Genomic DNA, 18,419 nt, shown 5'->3' with positions numbered 1-18,419 from the left:
GTGATTTTAATGGCTAAGCTGCTTCTGAAACTGTGGGGTGCTCTCTGCAACACAGAACATCTTTTGACCCTGCATTCTAAGGGAAAAGAGTTAACCGTTTTCTATTAAATTGGTGAAGGAATGCCTTAGTAGATATCAATCTGCTCCAACAGTATTAAAGTGTTTACTAAAATGATGCAGATCAGTTATGCATCTTTTTCTTTCCAAGAAGCATTTTCCTTTTTCCATTAATCTCTTCCCTGCAACTGATTTTTTCCCCATTTTTGTCTTTTAAGATATTTTCTCCCTCCCACCTCACTTTTTATTTAGAAAGTGGGGAAGTGGACAAATTTGAAATGAAGACTGGGATTGGAAATTTTGACAGAGGAATAGGATTTGAACTTGCTGCAGACTGGGGCTGTTATAACAGCTGACCTGATCCTTCTGCATTTCAAGAGCTATTTATGGTAGATTAGCTGGTATCAAAGCTCCACTGTTCAGCCCATAAAAGGTTGGTCCTGTGTGAAGCTACCACCCTGCATTTGGCTTGGTCTTCTAAGGTTCGGGAGCCTATAGTTGTCTGTGAAGGAATTCCGATGATGGATGGAAATGCTAAACCAGAGAATTGTTCTATTGAGGGTTTCAGATGCTGGAGAACATTTAAAGGAAGGTTTTTGCCAATAATGTTTTGGTCCAGTCTTTCAGTCCTTGGAATATAACTTTTGCACATAAACTCTGCTTGGTGTGCACACACTATTGGAAAGCACCTTTCTAAATTCATCTGGCCCTGAACCATCTTGGCCAGTCACAGCTGTTCTTTCGAAGCCTGTATACTAGTAACTTGTGTGATGTGTCACTTAGACGTAAATATTTGTTTTTGAGATAATTTTTGTTGAAGCGTGGAGCCTCTTCTGAAGTTTAATTTAGTCCACTGGATTTAAAAGATTTAGAATAGTGTTTTTTTTTTTTCTTGTGAAAGCATTTTCTTTATTTTTTTTCTATAATTAAAAGAAATAAGCTAGGGTTAAAAAAAACAAGACCAACAAGCATTTTGAAGTAAGTAACCTCTATTTTCTTGAAATGTTTGATAGCAAAAGTGTTCAAAGCCAGTTGTTTGAGAATGTTTGAGCTTTGTCAGGTTGTTATGTGAATGGAGATTTTCCCCTCCCCCCCACTCGGGAGCCTGTGCATGTCAGTCATTGAAACGTTTTGAATCTATGTTCTTCTTTTTTGCCTGTTGGGTGAATTAATTTCATTATGGATGGAACGTTTTCCTCAATGCCTTTTCTGTGTGAAGTGTGTGACAGTTAAATGTGTTGGCCTTTAAGTACCAGTGAGATGCACCAGGATATATGTAGCATGAGGGGGAATGAATAATGGAAGATTTACATGGCCTGTATTAAAAGGTATATAGGTACCTTTTAATTTGTATTAAAAGGTATACAAATATTTCCTTTGTAACTGTTACAGGTACATTTTCTCCCCAAATTTTCTTCTCATTAAATTTAAATTATGTTACGCTGAACCCCTTTTTATTGTGATTTCTGAATTGGCACAGTCTGATTTAGCACAGTATGCTAAATCATACTGTGCTTAACCATGGTTTGGTGAATGAGCCACAGTTGTGTTTGCTGAGTCATAGCTTCTGAATAATGAATTACTGAATAATTGACTAGTTTACATAACTTATTAAGTCCAAAATCATGATTCACAGACTCTAGTAGCCATGTATACCCAACATGCTAAGCCCAAATTAAATAGTTTAGAGCAATGTGTGACATCAGCCACTGTTCTCCCTCATTTGGCACTTCTGGGAAAGGAAATTAATAAAGTTAAAAAAAAACAAAGAACAAAAACAACAGCATTTATTATGAAATATAGCCTTTAATATTCTGGCCTGTTTTATAACTGGGTTGTTCACCTCTTAATACAAGACTGGCAGTGTTAGCATACATTCGCATAAACACTGCATGATATGCTAACTTACTTAATGTAGTGACTAAAAGTGAACTATGCTCCAAGATGCCCTAAGTTCAAATTTTATTCATATGCCAACACACTAAATCCCTTAGACAGGCTCTTATGGCATATCTGCCTCCCTCTGCTTATATCAGTGCACTATGATAAAAAAACAAAAACCCTGTTCTGTCTTGCAGATCTACTGTAGAGATGTGGAACAATCTAGACATTTGTCATACTAAATGTATTAGTATGATCTGTAAACCTGTTAGCTAAGTGGAAAATGAAATCAGGCTTTTGTAAAACAAACCGAAAAAGTAGTCCAGGTAATATACTAAAAAAAACAGAATTCCTAGACAGAAACCAATATTTTGAAGATGAGAACACTGAGGCACTACTGTATTCACATTCATCAGCATAAAGTTGTTTTCTCCCATCAAACTCACCACTTTGTTCACTTTGCAGGATTATATGTGAAGATGGATCTTTCCATACAGGGCAGGTTCCTTAATGCTCCAACAGTTGATTGTCTTCTGCATGCGTGCAAAGTGAGAACCACTTTGGTGCAGTGTACATTGATGTTATAGAGCCATACAACCAACGAGGTTAATCGTTTGGCTCTTTCCTGCAAGATTGGCTCCTCCGTCCTCTCCAGATGGCCTTGTTCATGCCGTGGCTAATCATACATAGGCATTGCCCCAAGTGGCTTCCATGCTGCTATCTATACAAGAGGCAAAGGACATCTAGTTTTTAGTTGAAAATGACCCTTTGGTAGTAAACTAATTATACCTGCAACTTTTTTCATCTCTTCTTTATCCAGGAGTGCTCTTCTGTTTCACTTGGCAGCATATTATACTAATGAGCTTTTATAGAAACTTTCTGAATACACCCATCTCTCTTTTTCTTGTGGTGTGGCTCCCCTCATATTCCACTTACTGCTAACATCTTAATATAGCCCTTTTTTGTCTTGCTTTGAAAGCTATAGTACAGCTTCCACCATGATTTATTTTATTTAAATAATTATATCCCTTCTTTGAAACAAGCAAAAAAAAAGGCTTACTAGCAGCTAACAGTTGTAACATGAAAAACATGTAAGTAATGCATAAAGCATCAGTTGATGAACTAAGAAGTTAAGCTCAAAGCCAGTCAGAGTTTAAAAGCGTATGAAGGAAAATAGCAGCAGAAAAAGGAGAACAGAACAACATTTCTCAAGAGGAAAGAGCTTATTTTTAAGAAAGCCTAAATCAAAGTGCTTTCAAGATCAGAAAGCATGCAAAGGTTCTTGTGGAAGAAGTTTATATCTTGAGCCCAGACATTCGTAAAAGCAACAACAGCAGCATGTGTTATCAGTACTGTATATCTAAGTGCAGAAAGTTAAGACAGCTTCCTATAATCTGTATACTGCTAACTTCCTAGGTTAGTCTTCCCTAACATAGTACCTTTCATGTTGGTTGAAATAAAGCTCCCATCATCCCCAAACAATGCACCATGCTGGCTGGTGAAACTGGGATTTTTAGCCAAATGTTTGTGGAGAGTTTCCTGAATACACAGCATTCTTATGTCAAATGTGGATGTTTTGAGTTATGACAGCTCCAGATATCTAGCCTTCCCATAGCCAAGTCTTTTCAATTTCACATTTGAACAGAGCAGGAATTGAATGACTGGTTCTGACTAATAATGTTAGCAGGATGCTACAGGTAGGCCCTGTTGTACCATCAATATGTGGCACTGGCAGTCAGAATATGCCCTTCCTGACCAACAAGTGAGCAAAAATGTCTCAAGTCATGCTTTGTCATTGGCAAATAACCAAGTGCCTTGACTTGTCTGTCAGTTTCACACTGACAAAGAAATCCCTGTCCCCTTAAAAATACATACACATATACACACACACATATACACGTGCACACACAGAGTACAAGATTTCAGATTGCAGCCCTCTGGGTTAATCACTATGGTGGCACATGCCGGAGCCTTTGTAGTAGTTAAGGCATTGCACTTGCACTGGGCAGACCCAGGTTCTGTCCAGTCCCTGGATCTGTCCAGTCCTAGATCAACACCTTAATTGGTGATGTTAGGCAGGTTCACACTCTCTCAGAAAAACCTACCTTACAGGGTAATTGTTGTGGGGAAGCGTAGAGAGTAAGGAATATGACCCTGATGAAGATATGTAAGGGGTAAAACATTTTTTAAGTTCAGAACATCCAGATCATGCTTGGAAGTGGTTCAGACAAACACTTCCCTAATTCACTGAACTATAAGAAGAAAGAAAAGGTACAGCAAAATCAGAATGGCAAGATTCTGGTTTGATAGCCAACTGCAGTAAAAGTAATTTTAGCCTTCTTGTGGAGTTGATTTCTTGGTCTGGTCTACCTAGCAGGGCTGATAGTAAGAAGGGAGAGCTCCTAGAAGAAAGGCAGGATACAAATCTAACAGGTAAATGTAAATAAATAGATCCCACTCACCTTGCCACCTTCCCCAGAATGCAGCATTGTTGTGTCCAGTGCCCAGTTAAAGAGAACATTTTGAATTGCTGCTGTTTTTGCAGTGACAATTGCTATTTACAAACAGAGCCTTGCACAGGGTGAGCGGTTAGCAACTTCCTGTTGCTCAATTTGCCATTAAAAAATGGATGGACTGTTATTTAATACTGTTTTTCTGGAACAAAAGGTCCTGGGTGGCAGTTTGAAACCATCATCAACAACTAATGGTAAAGAATTTCCTTTCCCAAAGAAAAAAAAGAAAACAAACTGAAAAGAATTAATTTGCCCCATAAAGTGGGAAAGTATAAAAGCAAATTTGTCAAGCATGAGTAACACTCCCTTCCCTCATAGCACGGATGTGTTTCCATGTGTTAAAGCAAATTTATAGAAAAGACTAACCCAGATGTTACATACCAGAAAAAAAAGTACTGGGTCATTCTGTTCCATATCACAGAATAGTAAGTATGAACAGCATGCAAATAAAGCATCTGCTGTTTTCTTTGCTGGAAAAAGAAACTGTTTGATTATTCAGTACTCTGAGCAGTGTTTCTCAACCTCAGCAACTTTAAGATGTGTGGACTTCAACTCCCAGAATTCCCTAGCCAGCATTGCTGGCTGGGGAATTCTGGGAGTTGAAGTCCACACATCTTAAAGTTGTTGAGGTTGAAAAACACTGCCTAAGGGGCCCTTCTAACATTATCTCTTTCATATATCACTAAGGTTAGAATTCAAGATAAGCAAGTTAAAATGTAATAATATAATAATTCTAAACTAAACAAGGAATTTTACTGTCTTCAATACTTCACAAATTGTATCTTCCCTTTACCTGATTAGAGAGGCAATCTAGTGAGTCTTAGCAGTTGGAAGCAATACTGGCTTGGGAACTAAGCTGATTTACTGGTTCTCCCACCAGAATTTGGCCATCAAACATTTGCCCAGCCTGTTTTTCACATGTGATGAATAATGCCAGCCACTAAGACATTACAGTGGGAATGCCTATTATGGTGTGATAGTGGAGAGTGCATAATGTTTGATTGCCAGTGATTTAATAAACACATTATTTAGGCTACTTGGTTATGCTGGCTGGAGGATTTTAAGAGCTCGAAGATGACCCATTTTGAGGCTCTCAGTTTGGAACTCTTTCTAAACATCAGTTCACTGTTTATTTTACACTCAGGAAATGTTCATCATGAAGTATTTGGGCCATATATGTAAAATAGGCATATTGCAATTCTTCCATAACCATAAGATGGATCAAAACTTTAAAAGAGGTCAACACATTTATGTTCTTGCATAGCATGATCCTTCTAATCTACTGATTTCATAATTAATTTAGTTTTGCTGAGAGGGATTATCCTTCCAAAAATGGAGCTAAAGAACATAAGCATTTCTTTCATTTTCTTCTAATGTGCAATCATGTTTGCTTCTTTTGTTAATGTTATGTGCAAAGTGACAAGTCACTACAGGTAGTCCCTGGGTTAAGAACACCACGGTTACAAATGACCCATAGTTAAGAACAGAGCTTATTATAGCAAAATTCAAGTTAAATACACAATTATTCAAATTAAATACACAATGGTTTGAGTTAATTACACAGTACTACTTATACAGTATTATACAATAATACTGTTCCGGCTTACATACAAATTCAAGGACAGACCTTGGGAACAGAACGTGTTCTTAAACTGGGGACTACCTGCATTTATTAATTATCATGCAGATAAAGCTTTGATAATGTATTACTGTAGTGGGATCTCTGACCTCTCATCTTCCAGAAATGTTGTTGGCAATGAAGAAGTTTAACCCTAAGTTTCTACATTTCATTTATTTCACTGCATCTACCCTCTTGTCAGACTGAAGGGTATAATTTCTTCCTCTGACCTGAACTAGTAGGTAAGTTTAAAAAATTAAAATAATTGCCTATATTTGAAAGTTGTAAAAAGAAGAGAAAACCTGTTTACATCTGTAACTTGAACAAGGAGAACATGCTTTGGTTAAAATTTGACTTCATATAACTGTATAGCCATAGTATGGTAATTAACATTCTGTTCACAATAATTTCCAATAAAAACATTAACTGTTTTGCAGAAGTTTGGAATATTAACATTGCTCATATCCCAGTTACAATATTCATATTCATTGTATTGTATAGTAATGCAATCTGAAACTAAAATTCAGGACCCTTCCCCACTGCTGTGTTAAAGAGTTATCCACCCATCCTTACGTTGGCAGAAAACAACACTGGCATGAAATTTGCTGGCCCTCTCACTGAATCCAATCTTGCCCACATTGTGTGTGTTCTGACTCATTGCCAGAAGTCCTGATTTTGCCTGTTGAGTATGTGATAAGCAAAGGGATTGATTTCTCTGGTTTTGCCTGCTGCCAGCTCATGGGAGAATTGTCTGCTGTTTGCACTGCTCCAGCAAGGATAGGGTGGGTCAGGCTCCAAGACTCAACCCGTCTCTATAGGCTCCTTCCTGTGCCCCTCCTTTTACACCACACTCCATCATAAACCAAGCTAAACAAAACAAAACAACCCGGATCAGAGCCAGAAGGGAGCTGAGTCATAAACAGTACTCCTATTTATGATTTCTTTCCCCTTCTTTCCCTTCCTTTAGATAGGCAAAAAATGCCAACTTCCAGATTCCTCTGTGTTCTCTTTGGGAGAGAATTGGGGGGTAGGATCCATCATGCCACAGTTTCTGTGTTTCAGCCTTGTGTAAACAGAAAGGGCCATAAAGTTAAAGCATTTACAGTATTGCTGGCTGAGTAGTCCAATGTTACTGGGCAAATTTGATAGATGACTGGTGCAGCACTGCCATGTCCAGCTTCTTAGGGAGACCAAACACTGGTATGGTGGTAAGTGAGGCTGGCTAGGGTCAAGAGGAGGGGCCGTGTTCTCATCAGCCTGAAACAGCCAGTGAGTGTTGCTCTCATCCGCTATCCACTCTCTCTCAAGTTCTTTTCCAGGGTAATGGGTTGGAAAGTATAATAAATTTACATACTGTACCTTGTATTTGTTGTTCAATGTTTTTGGCTTAAGGAGGAAAGTATTAGCTTAATATCTGTACATTTAAGGGGTGACTTAAGCCTGTCTCACTCATGGGTTGGAGACGAAAGAAAGACAACATGAGGACATAGTGGAAGAAAAATGTATTAAACACAATGATGTGTTTAATCGCAGTGGGAAAATTCCCTGTGAGAAAGTATTTAGGATAGAAATAAAACAGTTCATATAGTAGTGGCACCAAGGCAAACAGCTGAGTCATGGTAACCCTTAAATCATACTTTGGATTTGAAAGCTACATGGCCTAAAAATGTTCCATAACCGTGGCTGAAGCTAACGACAGACCTGCATCTTTTTGCTATACTTTCATATTGATAAGTCTTGGCAGCTTTCAATCTTTGTGATAGGAGTTCTAAATTCCAATTAAATCTGAGCTTAAAGGAGCCCAGAATGGGTTGATGAAAGGACAGGTGTGGTGTGGCACACGCCATTCTACATTTGTAGATTGCATCCATAGTTAAAATTCGGCATGCATCGTTGCCTAGTGCAGACTTCTTTATTGTATGATATGCTGGGGAAAGTTCTTGAGATCCCTGCTAAGAGCTTGCAGTATGAACTTAGATCTTGCTATCATAGGTGCTATTGAAGAAAATAAATCAGTTTAGAAAGTAGAGCATTGATTGACTTAGATCTTGCTATCATAGGTGCTATTGAAGAAAAATAAATAAATAAGAAAATAAATCAGTTTAGAAAGTAGAGCAGCTGGTGAATGCCTGCTGTTTTCTGGAAGTAGAAATTATTTGGTTGCCTCCTGAAGTGTTCAGTTGTGAATGGAAACTTACATGTGTCTGTGGCGTTACTAAGATGTTGTGATCTACTGAACTTCACAGAATAACGTGTCAGCGATTTAAATAGATGCTACAGATGGGCCAGTTCTTGGCAGACTTTTTAGCATATAGTAGAGCAGTATGACATACCAAACAATTGGTTGATCAAAACTTAAATCTTCCATGTAAACTGGCAGAAAAAGAGACTGAGGAGAACAGTCCCAAGAGTGTTATTGTCAATTTAAGCCAGAAAACCTGGAAGAAAGTGAAAAATGGAAAGAAAAGGGACAGGACAGGCAAAGGGGGTGGAGTGGGGAGAGACGCTAGACATATTACCACGTTAAGCATCCTGACATCCAGCAGGGGATTAAGCAGGATATTTTTAAGACTCGTATTTCAGTTCAGTTGCTAATATTAAATCTGTGCGAGTGACCTGGAGGGAAGGGCTAGTTATAGTCTAATTGCAGTCTGTAAGGCTAAGTTAAATTTTCAATCATCAAGAGAAAAGGAGAATGCATAAAAGTGAGGGAAATTTTTTTAAAAAACCTAATTTGCCAGTGAACTGAATCTGGAATTATTCTACTAGCAAATTTGTATTAAATATCCCCTTTACAGGGTGCTATAAAAATGAGAAATTATAAATAAACATAAGCATTTTTCAGCCCAGTGAATAATCAGTGATTAATGTAGAGTTTTAATACTGCTGAGAGGCTTCTGAGTGGGTTAGATATTTTCTCACATGGTAAACAATGTGAGAAGATAAGCGTGACCAGGCCCTTTGCATGTAAAAATATGTAAGCAGATGTGGTTTACCTCTTAGTTCTTTTGGAGGTGAGGGTTGTGGCAACTACCTCGATCACTTGACTCCCTGTGTGCAGTGATAGTGAGCACGTGAGGCCATATAGCATGTAGACTGTTATCACACCCTCTCTTGAAAGGGTTTAGGGGATGAAACTGTCAAATCAGCATGGCCTTGCTTTCTGAAGGATATTGTTATGAGTGCATGCTAGTAATAATAGATGGTGACTGCAACGATTTGCAGTATGTACCATATCTGTCATTTGAAATGGGCAAAACTGGATTTTTCAAAACAACTGGGAAAAAACAGATATGGAGTTGCAGAAGAGTTGTGTGTTGGTTATATTGTCAGATAGTATCAGCCCAGCTGATTTGATCCAACAGGATTGGCACGCTCCTTCCTTTGATTAAACAATGCCATTTATTGGGACCCCCAGAAGTGCACCTTCTCTGTTGCAGCACCTGCCCTCTGGAATAAGTTTCCCCCTGAGATCTGGGTGGCTCCCACATTACTGGCATTTTGGAGGGCCCTGAAGACCCGGCTGTTCACCCAGGCCTTTGACGCGGATGGATATAGTCCCTTCCAAGGAGTGGGTGGGTGTTTTGTTGTTGCCACGTTTTGCCATCTTTGGTTTTTGTGTTTCTTCTTTTATTGCTGTATTGTTTGTTTGTTTTTTTCATTTTATAGTTTCCATGTTCTCTTGTGAACTGCACAGAGTTGTTGGGAGTCAGGCGGTGTACAAATTGAATAAAAATAAATAAATGTATGATGAAATATTGGGAGAGCAGTCAAGAAAGGAAAAAAAACCCTTCCAATTTGTTACCTTTTGGTCAAATGAGAATGAAATATCACTGATCAATGAGTCTTGAGAATTTCATAGCTATTCATTCAACAATCAACACAGCAATTTATTCACAGTGATTTATTCAACAAATTCAACCGTGCTTGATTTCTATCCTGTTAGTTTGGTGAGTGCTCTTTTCCTTTTCAAGTTAAAATCTGAAGTCTTTTCAAGAGCTCTTCATGTCCTTCAGGTACAGCTAAGTTATTTTTAAGCACTTTAAATAAAAGTGGCAATAAGATCATTTTATTTGCGACATGCAAGCTGTATGGGAAAACTTCTCTTTCCATCAACAGCTTGCGATTTAAAAGAGGGGAGATTTGACATGGCTGGTAGGAATACATATGGATTGGCAAATCACTTCTGCCCTGTATTTAAATTATTCCGCTAGCAATGGCTCTATAAAGCATGGTTATGGTCAACCAAATACGTACGTGCGAATTTGTTGAAAGTTTGGAGTATAAGTTTGCTCCTGGTTTAAATAGTATGTTAAAAAATGAGAAAAATAAAACATGTCTTGTGTTAGAAATTCATATAAGAACAATACTTTTTGTTGTCTGATTTCAGATAACATCTTTTACATCTGGAGTAAATTACCTTTTGAAGCAGAGTGAGACAATCATTGGCTGTGGATGTGGGAGGAATTTGTGAAAATGACAGTCCCATGTTCTTGTAATTTAAGAAGCATTATAAACAGAGATGAAATGCTTCTGTAATCCTGGCAGGAAAGAAATGAGAAAATAATAAAAGTGACATTGTGGTTTGGAGAAAAAGCCAAGCAACCTTTAAAACAATTCAAAATGTTTCTGTAGTTTGAAACCCAAATGTTGTATACACTTGAAGCATTCCAAGTTTTAATTTTAGGCATCCTGTAGAATAGGGATGGAGGAGACATTTTGTTGATCCAATTTTTAAAGAATATTTCTATCAAACTTTGGAACCCTCTAAATCTGTTTGTGAACCAGAAGTTTGCATAGTTGGAGAGTGAGATCTGCTGTTTTCTCAAGTTTGCAGTATGACTTTCAACTCAGGAAATACATATGCACCCACTCAAGACATACATATCCTATATTAAGTAAAAGGCTCACAAAGATCTATATATTAGGGAAATGTAGATAAAATAACACATTATAATGAGAAAAAAATCCTTGGAAAAGCATAAAGCAAACTTTTCCTGAAGACAAGCTCATTTCCTGGTGACTACATGCACATATTTATGTGATCTTCCATTGCTTTCTCTTGAATTTTTTTTTCTTTTACTCCCAGTTCTGATATTTCATGGTAGTTTCCCATCCAAGGATTAGCCACACTTTACAGTGCTTAGCTTTGGGGGATCCATTCAGTTAAACAAGAGGTTTTTAATGGTAACCACATCCCAGAAGTGTTATTGTTCCTTAACTTATTTTATTTGTCCTCTAGAAGCCAAGATGAAGTCCAATTCTAAATATTTCATAGAGGCAATCATTTTTAATATGACTTGTATCTAGAGGAGATCAAGTCAGTGAATCAGTCAAAAATCAAATCCCTTTGATTTCAGTGGACCCACTTTAAGTCTAACAAAGCATAGAAGTGCTTGCTTAATTTTATACAGCCTCAGAATATTTCATGTGTAGATGGCATTTTAGAAAATTAAATTTATTTTTAAAATCATGATAAGTAGCATATGAGTGTACTGTTGGTGCCAGCGGAAATAGTCATTTCTCTTTCCAAAAAGTTACTTGCTTGTATAGCACCAGATACCATTTATGAAAACAGTTCTGCATGCTGATTGCTCTTATTTCTTTTCAAATAAAGGCACAATTGAAAAGAACTCAGTTGAACATCCCAACAATCTGTGCCCTTAAGTGGAAAGAGGATCTTATTAATTATGAGCTGAACGCAAGTGATTTGCTCTCTGTATGGCTGTCTAGTTGTTGTAAATGTCTAAACGCAAGAATACTGATGTTTCAAAATGTGTTTTCTTTAAGTATAGAAGGGAAAATAAGTTGCAGACCTCTATTTTGTACTCTAGAAGTGTCTCAGTTGAGAAACATTCTTTGGAATACGATGTTCAGTGTTGCTCTATTTGCACGTAAATAAGTAAGATTTATTTTCTTACATGGTCAGTTCTTCTTCTGTATATAAGAACTAGCCCATGGTTCTCTGTAGTTTGAGCCACATAGTATTTGCTTGTCTTCGGTTAGTTCCTTTATATCTGTTTAGTTATTCTATCTTCCATTTTAAGAGCTTGATGAGCTACATTAGATGACATCTGCATGTACCTTATTAGTATGGTTAACATTGTCTACAAACCTTTTTTTCTGAATATTACTCAGAAGAGAAAAACAAAAAGGAAACATAGACCAATGTCAGAGCAAATATAGGGTTGCAGCAGCAACAGCATCTTCCTTAAAACTAACCAAGTCAGTTTGGTGTCAAGATCTTGTCCCAGGGTCTGCAGGCTGTATGGATGGGGAGGATCAAGTGGCTGTGACCTCCAGATCGAAAATGTTGAATCTTTAGACCTGAATGGGGTCGAACTTCCCTCTTTAGGCTTGGAGTACAATTCAGGGTGGGGTGGGGTGGGGTGGGCTCAAGGAGCAGGTGGCAACTGTGGCCAGGAAGGCCTCCACAGATTCATCTATTGTGCTGATTGTACTCATACCTGGATCAGAAGGCCCTTAGGGCAGTCAGTGATGTTTTGGTCATCTTGAGTGTGGACTATTGCAACTCATTCTGCATGGGGCTGCCCTTGAAAACTACTGGGAAGCTGCAGCTGGTCCAGAATGCATTGACACAGGCAGTTATGGCTGTATGTACACATAACATCTCTACTTTGTAAGCTGCACTAGCTCCCAGTAGGCTTCCTGGTGGAATTCTAGTTGCTGATTATCACCTATAACACCTAGTTATCTGAGGGACCATCTGTCTTCTGTAGTTTCTGCCCATCCCATATGACTAGGCAGAGTTGGCATGCTCTGGGTCCCATTAATCGAGCAGTATTGCCTGATGGGACCCAAGAAATAAATCTTCTCTGTAATAGCACCTGCCCTCTTTGCACAGTCCCCCCCCCCCAGCTTTATTTAAACAAACCCTTAAAACCTGTCTCTTCCCCAAGGCCTTGAGATAGAGTGGGTGGTGGATCCTTTGTGAGACGATTGGCCTATTAGGGGTTGTGTTATGTGTTGTTTAATATTGCATTGCTTTAACTTGTCTTATATTGTACTCTGCCCAGAATCATGATAGAGTGGAGTGGTCTATAAATTTAATAAACAATAATAATTTCTTACCTACCCTTTAATAATTGCCTAGTAAGGAACACTTTGAACTGAGGGCTTGAAGACCTGATGATAATTGGTATAGATCAGCATTCTTCATGTTAGTATTTTTCAAATGTTTTGGACTTAAATTCCCAGAATTCCTAGCTAGCCTTCAGTGATGATAATTGCGTTGTAATCAGGAAGGCACTAGGTTGGGGAAACTGATATAGAGAGCCCTTGGCTATGTGACCCGGTAGGCTGACTTTTCTTTTTCATAAGGCAACTTAATTTAAGGAAGCTTATTAACTTAAGCAGTTGATTTGTTAATAGGCTTGAAAATGGAAGATCTGATTAAACAGTGGTGCAGTTGCAAAAATAATTTTGCAGTTAACATTTTCTAATAAACACAATTTATCTTCCTAAAATAGCAGTTAAAAGATGACCAGAGTATCTATAAACCTGTAAATAGTAATCATTAGAATTACCCAGAAAGCTGGGGATTTAAAGCAAAATGTTGGTAACATTCCAGTGGGGAAAATATACAGAGCCTTGATTTAAAAGCAAGTAAGGATTTGGCAAAGTCCTCTCTGGAGAATAAAGCCTAGTAATAAAAAACAGATCTTTCTCCTATTACTTACTTTTTTAGGATTGATTGATTGTCTGTCATTCCAGACAACTCTGTTGTTGTCCATTGGCCAGACCATGCTGGTTGGGGAATTCTGGGAGTTGAAGTCTACACATTTTAAAGTTGACAAGGTTGAGGAACACTGTTCTAAACTCAGGGGACCTGAAGGAAAGATCTTGAGACCTTTCAACAAACAGAAATTCAGGAGAGAAATTGATGCACAGAAGCTTTAGCGCTAATGAAAGAGAATGTACTACATTTTGATACATCAATATGTCATAAAGGAAACAAGTAAATACATAATTTAGATGAGTTACTGATTTAGAGACAAAGCAGGTGCAAGAATTTGATGCCTTTAAGCATGTTTCATGTGTTCTGTCTGAATAATTGGAGCAAAAATGCAATAAATGTGCTGTGGGGTGTAACAACTGCACAGTTACAACCCCTCTACAACTGTCCCTCTTGCACGGTTGATTTGGAGATATGGATTTTTGGATTTTGGTAACTCAGTCAGAACTCCTTTCCCAATCTTGGAACCGTGAGGAGTAGACGGTTGGGGCAGCCATATGCTACATGAAAGACTTGGAATATTACCTTCCCATAAGTCTCATGCAGGAGTTTATTATTACATTCCCTTGATAAGTCGCAACTAATTGAAATAGGTCTTGGCAGAAAAATCAAATCCTAAAGGGATTGTTTGCACACACAGTAAATCACTTAAATATGGCTTTATTGTCCAAAGATGAGAAGGAAATTGAAGCATCTGTCTAATAAAATTATTGTGATGAGGTCATTTTTCCTCAATCAGGCTCTCCAGTTTTTATTGTTTCACACACAGTTTCATACATAGTTAATTTCTGAAACTGAATATCTGTATATTCCTCATACGTGAAACAACCCTTATATTTTGCCATGTACTAAATATAGTTACAGTGCAACCTATTCATATTTTTCAGAACTACATTTCTGCCTAAGAAGAATGTAGATTGTAATGATAAACATGCTGGCCTTTAAAAACATAAGATGTTACAAAGATACTTGGCTGGATTCACACATCATGATGAGCCAGGAAATTTTAATCACATTTTGTTGAACAATCCACAGTGACCTGGTTCATACACATACAATCACATTATGAATTAGTGTGATATGAGAATGCATCCTCAGTGTTAGTGTTGGTGAAGGATATATCTGTTGGTAAAAAAAACACAAGTGTTTTGTATTATTGATTTATAATATGAGCGCAAACATAATTGTAATGGATTAGTTCTGATCTAAGGATGCGAAGCAGGTTGGATCACTGCTTTTCCATCCCCCCCCCCCAAATATATGGGTCCCAGGGAAGTCTCCAATCAAATCCAGGCCAGCTTAGCAACAGCAGGAAGACTGCATTATGTCCCTTCAACATGTTAGACTAGTAGCACCCAGCTTCTGATAGTGAACCACATTGCACATTATACTGAGCTAAGAACACGAACTAGGACCACCAGAATTACACCTTCTATTGTTTGTCTGAGGGAGAAAATCAAAATACTAAAAATAAATAAGCAGTCATTTTTATGCTGGTGGTAGTAAAGAAATTTATAGACTAGAAATGGAAGGAGACTGGCATTCCAACTCAAAACGTTTAGTATTCCAAATGATTAAAAATGGTGTTAATGGAAGAATTCACGGATAAAATACAATAAATACAAGATATTTGGTAAAACACCCCTTAATAAATAAAATGTTTTGAAAGAGAGGATTTAAAGAGGAAATCACAAATCAGTCATATATGTTGGCAGTGGTATACTTCCTATATATTACAATACAGTGAAATCCATAGGAAAGAATCTCAATTAGAACATAAATACTAAAAAAAATAAATATTTCTTTTAGTATTTATATTCTATTTAAGATGCTTTGCTATGGATTTCACTGTATTGTTTCACTTCTCTGTTGTTTCCATATCTTTTAACTGTCTTTAGAGCTGGATTAGAAAGTAATATAATCATTCTACAATATGTTACAATCACTGACCAATTGTTATAAAAGGGAGAGTATACATTACATATACATGGTACTCTTTGTGGTCCTGTGCTGGGCTCAGAATGGCATATGGAAATACATGTTATCATCTCTTTGAGATATACTTTACCTTTGTCAGGTTAGGGTCAAAGGCCTGTGGTCATTCAAATAACATAATTGTGGATCCTAGGTTCAGAATCAGGTAGTATGGTCTGACATTATGATTGCTACTTTGTTTTTTGCCAGCTTGCTGTTCTCTGGCTGCTAAGAGAATTAATAAATTGGGCATTATGCTGCGTTCTGATGTTTGTTGTGCATGTCTGAGACGATGCATTTTGGATGTTCTTTGGGGGTGTGGCCATCACTACCACAGTAGCTACTGCTGAATTCCACACTCTATTGAACCTGTATATTCTTGATATGAATCATGTACTGTGCTCAGAACTGTGTGGTGTTTGTGCCAAAAAAATGTTTCCAAAGGCTAACATGTTGAAAAAGCAAGGATTAGAATGGGAATTACTGTCTCTACCACCAAATACTTTTTGCAGCTATTCATCTTTGTGATGTTGTGAAGACTTTTTAGACATATTAAATCTCTTTAATAAGTATTCCTTCATTTATTACCTGAGACTGTCTCAGTGTGTAAGCTCTTGCATTTATACTGTAAGGAAGAGCCTGATTCAAATGTGTTCAACCAAGAGAAAATATTTTTGTTTAAAAGAAATATGAAGATCCCAGGTATAATCAAGAAAATTTTTAGAATGGCATTTGAGTTTGTATGTGTGTGTGTATGCAGGCAGGCAGGCAGGCAGGCAGGCAGGCAGGCAGGCAGGCAGGAAGGAAGGAAGGAAGGAAGGAAGGAAGGAAGGAAGGAAGGAAGGAAGGAAGGAAGGACAGGATTATGAATAATGCCCAACAGTTAGATGATTAGCCATCATGTTGCTGGTGGGAATAGAACAGAGTAGAATGGATTATTAAAATTCCTCCCACCACCACCCAGCAATCTTAATGAGCAAGTCTGATAGGGTCTAGTTGATCTCTAAGAGGAAGAAGGAAGCAGAGTGTAAGGATGAGTGCTGAAGAAAATCTGGGCCTATTCTGTAACAATTGGAGGAGGACATACTGCTGACAAATATAGTAAGCTGAACTGCTTTTGCAATTACTCTATCCTAAATATATTGAGTGTTCTCACTGCTGATCTTGCAGAGACGCCATTAGTAGTTTTTAGGATGACGACAGCTGGCAGAATTAAAATGGCTTTGGGAGCAGTCATATTCTAGGTAGGCTAATGATGGAAGCTGAGTCTTAGCTGAAAGGCCATGTGGTAGACCTGGAGGAGATGAAATCAGAGTTGGGTCAGAGTGGAAAGAGTGGTTATTTTAATAAACTTATCCTTCTACAACAAATGTGATTATGTTTTCTTGGCCCCCAAAGGGCTGTCTGTCCCAATAGATGCAGGTCTATCCAGCTGCCCTTCCATTACAAGGGGCCACAACTAAACTTTTGGAGACCACTAAATTTTCACAATGTTCTATTTTGAACAAAAACCACTAAAGCAAGCTAGAAGCTCTTTAAAGACAATCCTGCTGTTGATTATAAGATTTTTGGACAGTTTTCATAGCAGATGCAATATGATTGCTATTTCAGTATTATTTTCACCTTGTTAATTTTGCCCTTGATGCATTCCAGTTTTAGTTTATACATATACAGTACATACAAATGCAACCATTGGGTCCACTTTTAAATAAATAGCCAGTGCCTTTGCCCATTTTAAAGCACTGCACTGTTGAAAATATTTTAAAGGGGGGGGGAAATAACTATGGGAGAATGAGTTTTTGAAGAGCATTTATTCTGTTTTGAACATTAATATATTTGTAATCATGTTTCATCCTCTTAAACAATTGCATGGTTTCACAGTATGATTGCACAGTGAGTCCATCCTTTCCCCCCTCACTGTTAGCACACATTGTTAATCTGAAGATTTCCTGTGAGTTGACAGAAAATTTTCTATGGCTGTTGAGAATGGATAGCTGAGCACCCTCTGTCTGCCAAAAGGTAGGATGTCAGTTTCTTGTGAGGTAAACATTGCATGACCTATAAGCCAGCCAGTCAGCTCACACATTGCCTTATTAGGTAAGCAGCTGGGAATGATGTCTGGGGACAGAATTGACTATATGGCAAGCTGAGCATCCATCGGGGAGAGAGATACAGACCAACCCCTAAGGGATGTAGCCCAGTCGAAAGACAATCACAGTGCTGAGATTTATTTCCACTTCTGTTTTCATTAAATGTGGAATTGCACTGTGCATGCATCATAAATAGTAGTGAAAAGATTCATCCAAATAGCTCAAGAATTAAGAAAAGAACAGACAGATGGCTTTTCTTTCTCTGTACATTGAACATCAAAGCCTGTATCATATGCAGTTTTCTGTTACTGTAGTAGTTCTGCTAACAATGTTGATGTATTTCTTTTATTGTCTTTATTAATTTGTAAATATTTACTGATTTACAGTATCCCCCAGCCCAAAACCTGGAATTCTATATTAAAAATTTTCATATTCATATTTTAGCTCATCATAAATTTAATAACTGCAACTTGAAAACAGTAGATACGTGGAAACAAGAGTATGGAGAACAGGCATTTAGGCTATGGCCA

At 37.7% G+C, this 18,419-nt stretch overlaps 1 protein-coding gene across 4 annotated transcripts in view; it reads left to right on the top strand.

Moving 5' to 3' along the window:
- SVIL (supervillin) overlaps positions 1 to 18,419 on the top strand; it is a 141,180-nt gene that overhangs the window by 40,422 nt on the left and 82,339 nt on the right. The window contains exons 1-2 of one of the 4 annotated variants that reach the window (XM_088150239.1): positions 542 to 1,035; positions 6,194 to 6,311. The exons of 2 other annotated variants lie outside the window; for them this stretch is intronic. The gene's annotated coding sequence lies outside the window, so the exon portion shown is untranslated. Of the gene's footprint in view, positions 1 to 541; positions 1,036 to 6,166; positions 6,312 to 18,419 lie in introns of those variants that run through there. One more of the 4 variants, XM_088150238.1, reaches the window with a different exon arrangement.

This window comes from Python bivittatus, unplaced genomic scaffold (genome assembly GCF_059951505.1).
Source record: "Python bivittatus isolate LINGU-HERP-01145 unplaced genomic scaffold, Pbiv_v1 ctg000610_np1212, whole genome shotgun sequence".
Lineage (NCBI taxonomy): Eukaryota > Metazoa > Chordata > Lepidosauria > Squamata > Pythonidae > Python > Python bivittatus.
This window is presented reverse-complemented; position numbering and strand designations above follow the sequence as displayed.